Source organism: Paramormyrops kingsleyae, chromosome 3, assembly GCF_048594095.1.
Source record: "Paramormyrops kingsleyae isolate MSU_618 chromosome 3, PKINGS_0.4, whole genome shotgun sequence".
NCBI classification, from domain to species: Eukaryota; Metazoa; Chordata; class Actinopteri; order Osteoglossiformes; family Mormyridae; genus Paramormyrops; species Paramormyrops kingsleyae.
This window is the reverse complement of record NC_132799.1, coordinates 25,186,023-25,192,341: the sequence shown is the minus strand read 5'-3', so window position 1 is coordinate 25,192,341 and position 6,319 is coordinate 25,186,023. Positions and strand designations below refer to the sequence as shown.

General features: G+C 45.1%; 1 long non-coding RNA gene across 1 annotated transcript; it reads left to right on the top strand.

Moving 5' to 3' along the window:
• The first annotated feature begins 1,262 nt into the window (after positions 1–1,262).
• On the top strand, positions 1,263–6,041 carry LOC140588372 (uncharacterized). The gene is made up of 3 exons (XR_011989722.1): positions 1,263–1,465; positions 5,739–5,845; positions 6,015–6,041. It is a non-coding gene; the product is annotated as an uncharacterized lncRNA (long non-coding RNA).
• Positions 6,042–6,319: the final 278 nt, after the last annotated feature.

The window sequence follows — 6,319 nt, the reverse complement described above, 5'->3', positions numbered from 1 at the left end:
CTTTAATAATTAAACAGCGAAGCTCATCATATTTGTTCTTCATGTTACTTTCATTAGTAAATACAATGATCGAAAGATTGTTAAAGCAAATGATGCCCTCATTGAGAAGTGGTATAATATCCAGAACGAACAGCTCCTCTTCGTTGTAAAGGCTGACTTCCTGACCAGACATTTTTTCCGCTCTGTCTAACACTTTCACTTGTATTTGTTCTTGTGATCTCAGTGTTTACAACTGCGAGGTGGGGTGGGAGTGGCTTGGATCGGCATGACTTCCCCATTTCCATACAGTTTATTATTGATTTTTATTTACTGCATATCTCACGTCAGCAAATGGCTGCGCTGCTGCACTGACTGGGCGAATTTATTTAGCGCACAAGAAGTGATACTTAGAGTGAGGAGATGAACATGAAGCTATATATCACATCATTATTTTTCTTTGCAAAACGTTTATTTGACAAAGAATATCCAGAATCCCACTGCACCCTCGCGCCCTTTATCGGCCAGCCGTGGCTGTCAGTGCATCTGCCGACGTCTCTGAATGACAAATCCTATGAAAAGCTGGTTTGCACAATGTAAAAATAAATCTTAAATCTTATGTAAAAATATCGCATCATAAAAATCTCAATGAACTAAATCATGTCTAAATCCCTTGTTTTATAGGGGACCACCCGATTTGGCTGCATCTTTGGCTGTAGTGATAAACACCCCAATCCATCCATCCATCCATCCATTCATTTTCTGTAACCGCTTGTCTTATTCAGTAAACATCCCTGTGGGGGAGGATTAGGTGGACTAATGAAATCGTGGTTCCGGATGAGGTAGTGTTCTCAGAAGAGTGCCGGTCAGAGCACTGGGATCACAGCCGAGGTGGGTTTAAGTTATTTATTGGTTACAGTACAACTAACAGTAAGCACCATCCAGTCCAGTATACTTCTCTGTGGGCGTGGTTCTGAAGTAAACCAATAAAGGGAATAACAACTGAACATTCTGGAAAAGGTAAGTGAATTATGGCAGTTTCAAATATGTCCACAAGATGGCACCGAAGGATCACCAATAAACTGTAACCTCCTGAGACCCGACCTATTCATTTATGCCCATTGTAGTGGACATTGTATTTTTGCATTTAATTTTTCTCACTGCCCGAACTGAACCGAAAATGATGACATACGAGGCTGAAGTTGGCTACTGATTCGCCAGCTTCTTAGCTACAGGACCCGTAGCGCCCTAAATAGGGGACGCCGTTTCGTTAGAATCCTGTAGAGGGCGCTGTCTAACTATAAACGCCAACTGAAAATCTAAAATTCCCCATGTCTCACACGTAAGCAGGCTATTCTCTCGTTGTGAGAAATGATTTTGAGTTTAAAAAGTGACAGCGGCAATAAAACTTTCACACTATCCTGGTTAAACTTTGTAGTTAATCCGCGGTTCACATACGGGATGGGGGCATACGTCCGGATTAACCAGGGTATGTATATACCACTCGTATGTTTGTCAAATTTGTGGTAAAGTTAGACAGATATTTATTGTAGGTGCTTGACGTCGTTCTGCTACATGAGATACAAACAGGTTTCGCTCCAAATAACAGCAGAGCGGCGTATTTCTCTGGCCTGCCAACTAACGTTAGCTCACTAGACTAAGGTTTATACACTCACCTAAAGGATTATTAGGAACACCATACTAATACGGTGTTTGACCCCCTTTGGCCTTCAGAACTGCCTTAATTCTACGTGGCATTGATTCAACAAGGTGCTGAAAGCATTCTTTAGAAATGTTGGCCCATATTGATAGGATAGCATCTTGCAGTTTATGGAGATTTGTGGGATGCACATCCAGGGCACGAAGCTCCCGTTCCACCACATCCCAAAGATGCTCTATTGGGTTGAGATCTGGTGACTGTGGGGGCCATTTTAGTACAGTGAACTCATTGTCATGTTCATGAAACCAATTTGAAATGATTCGAGCTTTGTGACATGATGCATTATCCTGCTGGAAGTAGCCATCAGAGGATGGGTACATGGTGGTCATAAAGGGATGGACATGGTCAGAAACAATGCTCAGGTAGCTCGTGGCATTTAAACGATGCCCAATTGGCACTAAGGGGCCTAAAGTGTGCCAAGAAAACATCCCCCACACCATTACACCACCACCACCAGCCTGCACAGTGGTAACAAGGCATGATGGATCCATGTTCTCATTCTGTTTACGCCAAATTCTGACTCTACCATTTGAATGTCTCAACAGAAATCGAGACTCGTCAGACCAGGCAACATTTTTCCAGTCTTCAACTGTCCAATTTTGGTGTGCTCATGCAAATTGTAGCCTCTTTTTTCTATTTGTAGTGGAGATGAGTGGTACCCGGTGGGGTCTTCTGCTGTTGTAGCCCATCCGCCTCAAGGTTGTGCGTGTTGTGGCTTCACAAATGCTTTGCTGCATACCTCGGTTGTAACGAGAGGTTATTTCAGTCAAAGTTGCTCTTCTATCAGCTTGAATCAGTCGGCCCATTCTCCTCTGACCTCTAGCATCAACAAGGCATTTTCGCCCACAGGACTGCCGCATACTGGATGTTTTTCTCTTTGCACACCATTCTTTGTAAACCATAGAAATGGTTGTGCGTGAAAATCCCAGTAACTGAGCAGATTGTGAAATACTCAGACCGGCCCGTCTGGCACCAACAACCATGCCATGCTCAAAATTGCTTAAATCACCTTTCTTTCCCATTCTGACATTCAGTTTGGAGTTCAGGAGATTGTCTTGACCAGGACCACACCCCTAAATGCATTGAAGCAACTGCCATGTGATTGGTTGATTAGATAATTGCATTAATGAGAAATTGAACAGGTGTTCCTAATAATCCTTTAGGTGAGTGTATATCAAGCCGGCGACCTTTTTCGCGTATATCAGCGTAAAAGATAATTTGAGTAACTTATCTCTGATAATGTTATACAATCATGTTAAAAACAAAAAGGTTTCTTGGGTTATTTACATTTGTGCCATTTTGGTGGATGCTTCTGTCCATTGCGAAGTGAGGAAATATGGGGGTCAGCTGAGACCCTGGGGCAGTGGGGGTTAAGGACCTTACTCAGGTAGTATACTTATCTAACAGTAAATACGAATACTCTACTGGCCATGGGATTCATACCCACAACCTGCACCTAATCCACAGAGCTACATTCTGCACTGTCTACTACATGTAACCTCCCCTGATATCACATAGCTGTCGGTCATGACCTGATTGTTTGTTTGTAAGCGCACCTTCAGTAGGATGCCCTTTGCGTTCAGCTTCCCTGCAGAAACATAATATCATAAAAGTAAAGGTCATGTCATCCTCTTTCACAACACCTGCACCGGGCACTAAAAGTGTAACCTGCAGATTTAGCCTTCAGCCAATTCAGATTAATCTGCCTTTACAGGTATTTATTTTATTTACATGAACATTGAGTGTAATTATGCCCAAACACTGTAAGAGGAGTGTAGGGCAGCCCTCCGAAGCTGCTTTGTTGTTCAGAAATAAGCAGGATATGTTTCTGCTTTATCCTGCTTCAGGGAGACCTGTTTCCGACCAGGGATGTGGAAGGGAAACCTGTTTCCGACCAGGGAAATTCCTGTGTCGCTTATTCCTGCCTCTGCACTCAGCTCTTGTTTAAAATCAGTGTGCAGAAAAAATCTCCCCTTTGAATTTTGAGAAATCTTCTCACATTTGTGTAGGACTTGCTCCAGGCAGGAGGGCAAACGGAGCCACATGACACAAGAATGTAAGAACTTCCCAAGGATCTGAGGACATTCCTAAAGTGAGAGACAGATACACAGTAACAGACATTAGCTTTCGGCAGTGAGAAACGGACAGTGAGAGTCCAGCAGGACACATGCAGACAGTGAGACACGGACAGTGAGAGTCCAGCAGGACACATGCAGACAGTGAGACACGGACAGTGAGAGTCCAGCAGGACACATGCAGACAGTGAGACACGGACAGTGAGAGTCCAGCAGGACACATGCAGACAGTGAGACACGGACAGTGAGAGTCCAGCAGGACACATGCAGACAGTGAGACACGGACAGTGAGAGTCCAGCAGGACACATGCAGACAGTGAGACACGGACAGTGAGAGTCCAGCGGGACACATGCAGACAGTGAGACACAGACAGTGAGAGTCCAGCAGGACACATGCAGACAGTGAGATGCTGAATGTGGGGGTTGGGGGGTCAGTCTGCGGCCTTTAGCATCACCTGCATTCCATTCATGCCTCATGCTGATATCCTCAGTCATCAGCAGAATCGTGTTTGGCAGGCGTAGGGGGGAATGGAATATTATCGTTGATCTGAAACTTAATGGGGGGGCAGGGTGGCTTAGTGTGCGACAGGGTGGGGGGGGGGGGGTCCATTTACCGCCTTTGATCTGAGCGTGTTTGCAGTTGCAAGTGATTAAGTAGATTTTCACCTGTTACTTCCCCTTAGTGTGCATGCATGTACGTGTTCGTATGTGTGCTCTGCCATGGACCCGCATCCCGTTCAGGGTGTCCCCAGCCTGGGGCCCAGTGCTGCCTGTGCTCAACCCTGACTAGGATGAGCAGTCAGATGGATGGGTGGATTTTCAGGGGCTTGAGATAAAAAAGGGTGCGTGATGTGCCCCAAAACAGGGTCTAGAACCGCCTATGTGCTGCACGACTTCTGCTGTCTCTGTTTATGGCACTAAAGCTGCTGTTTGTCCCCTGGTTCCCTCCCGGTGCAGATGGCAAGGGACGAGCGGCAATGAGTGTTTTCATGGCTGATCTCCAAGCCTGGTGCTGAAAGCTCCCCGTGACACTGCCCCCTGGTGCACAGGAGGTCGCCGTTTCTGATTGGCCAGAGCAACATGCTCCAGATCCCTGTCAGTCACCATGCGTCTTTATTTCCTGTGTAATACTGTCTGGGGAAGAGCAGCAGATGTTCTCCATTGAGCTAAATGGGTTTAGACACTGCCCTTCTGCGGCGTGTTTAGATGCGTATCATCATTCTTCCTGCAGAAATTTAGAGGACATGTCTTGTCCAGTTACCATAAAGGGAGTCGTTTGGTCTGCAGCTTATCGCTCTCAGTAGAAGGTATCAGTCTCACTTTGGCTCTGTGCAGCCCATTTTCATAAATGGCTTTAAAACTACAAACCCACTTATTAGATATGAGACAATAGCTTCTGCATGTCGTAGTTTTTCCCGTCCAAACTGGGATTTGGGCCCCCAGCTGTAGGAGCAGATGGGCTTGCGGGTGAGATCTCAGGGCTGTGGCCCTCTGGGATGAAACATCTTCAGCGCTAACATGTCTGAGGTGACCTTGGAACGTCTGCGCTGCTGTTATATATATATAAAACTACTTTCCGTATTAAGTCATTGCAGTCTTAGCGTTGTACTGATACTGCACCTATGTGTGTATTTCCTACTGCACAAGACAGACAAACATCTAAACATTCCCAGTGTTGTAATGATTATGTGATAAAGCTGTTAAGTGACGATACAAACTAAGGGTTGGTATGTGGCTCAGTGGTTTACGCCACTGCCTGCGATCAGAAGGTTGCCGGTTTAAATCCCAGGGTTGGCAGGGTGGAGTCGCCCATTGGCCCCCCAAGCAAGACTCATAACATTGTTCGTAGGTTTTTCTGGCCCAGCTCTCTCAAAATGTATGACTTTTTGGATAAAAGTGTCTGATAAAGAAATGAAACGCAATAATGGACATTCACCAAATCTCCTAATTATTCTGTAACATAACAGGTCAGGAGCAATCTAGGTGTCTCCACTTACACACTATCTCAGTCCTGTTTGAGACAATGTCCACACAGAGGACGGAAAGCCCTGTATGTGATGCAGGAGACAGCAGGGTGAGTTTGTTGCTTATCCATTGAATTCAGTTGTTTATTTGCCGTGAGTTCACACTGAAGAGAAAAGCACCACAAGTAAAAGAAAAATCTCTGATCTGGTCAGAAGCTGCTTGAGATCGATGAAATTTGACCCTGTTTATTGTGCTGTGAGGTCATCTTATTTTTGCAGATGCTGTACTGCTAATAGAGACAAACTAGGACAGAAAAGCTCTGACCATCAAACAGGATAAGGGCTATTCCAGAAAAAGACGGCACTCATTTTGTTATAAACACGAACCTAGAGCTCAGACATTTAGTGACAAACCAGTTCCTGCTCCGTGGATCTTGATTTCTAATACATTCAGCAGCTGAATTTCACACTAAAGCCCATGTTTCATGTCGCCATTAGCTGGACTCATTTATTTAAAGCAATGGAGATCATGAAATGCCCAATGAAGCATGGCCCAGTGAAGCATGGCCCAGTGAAGCATATGC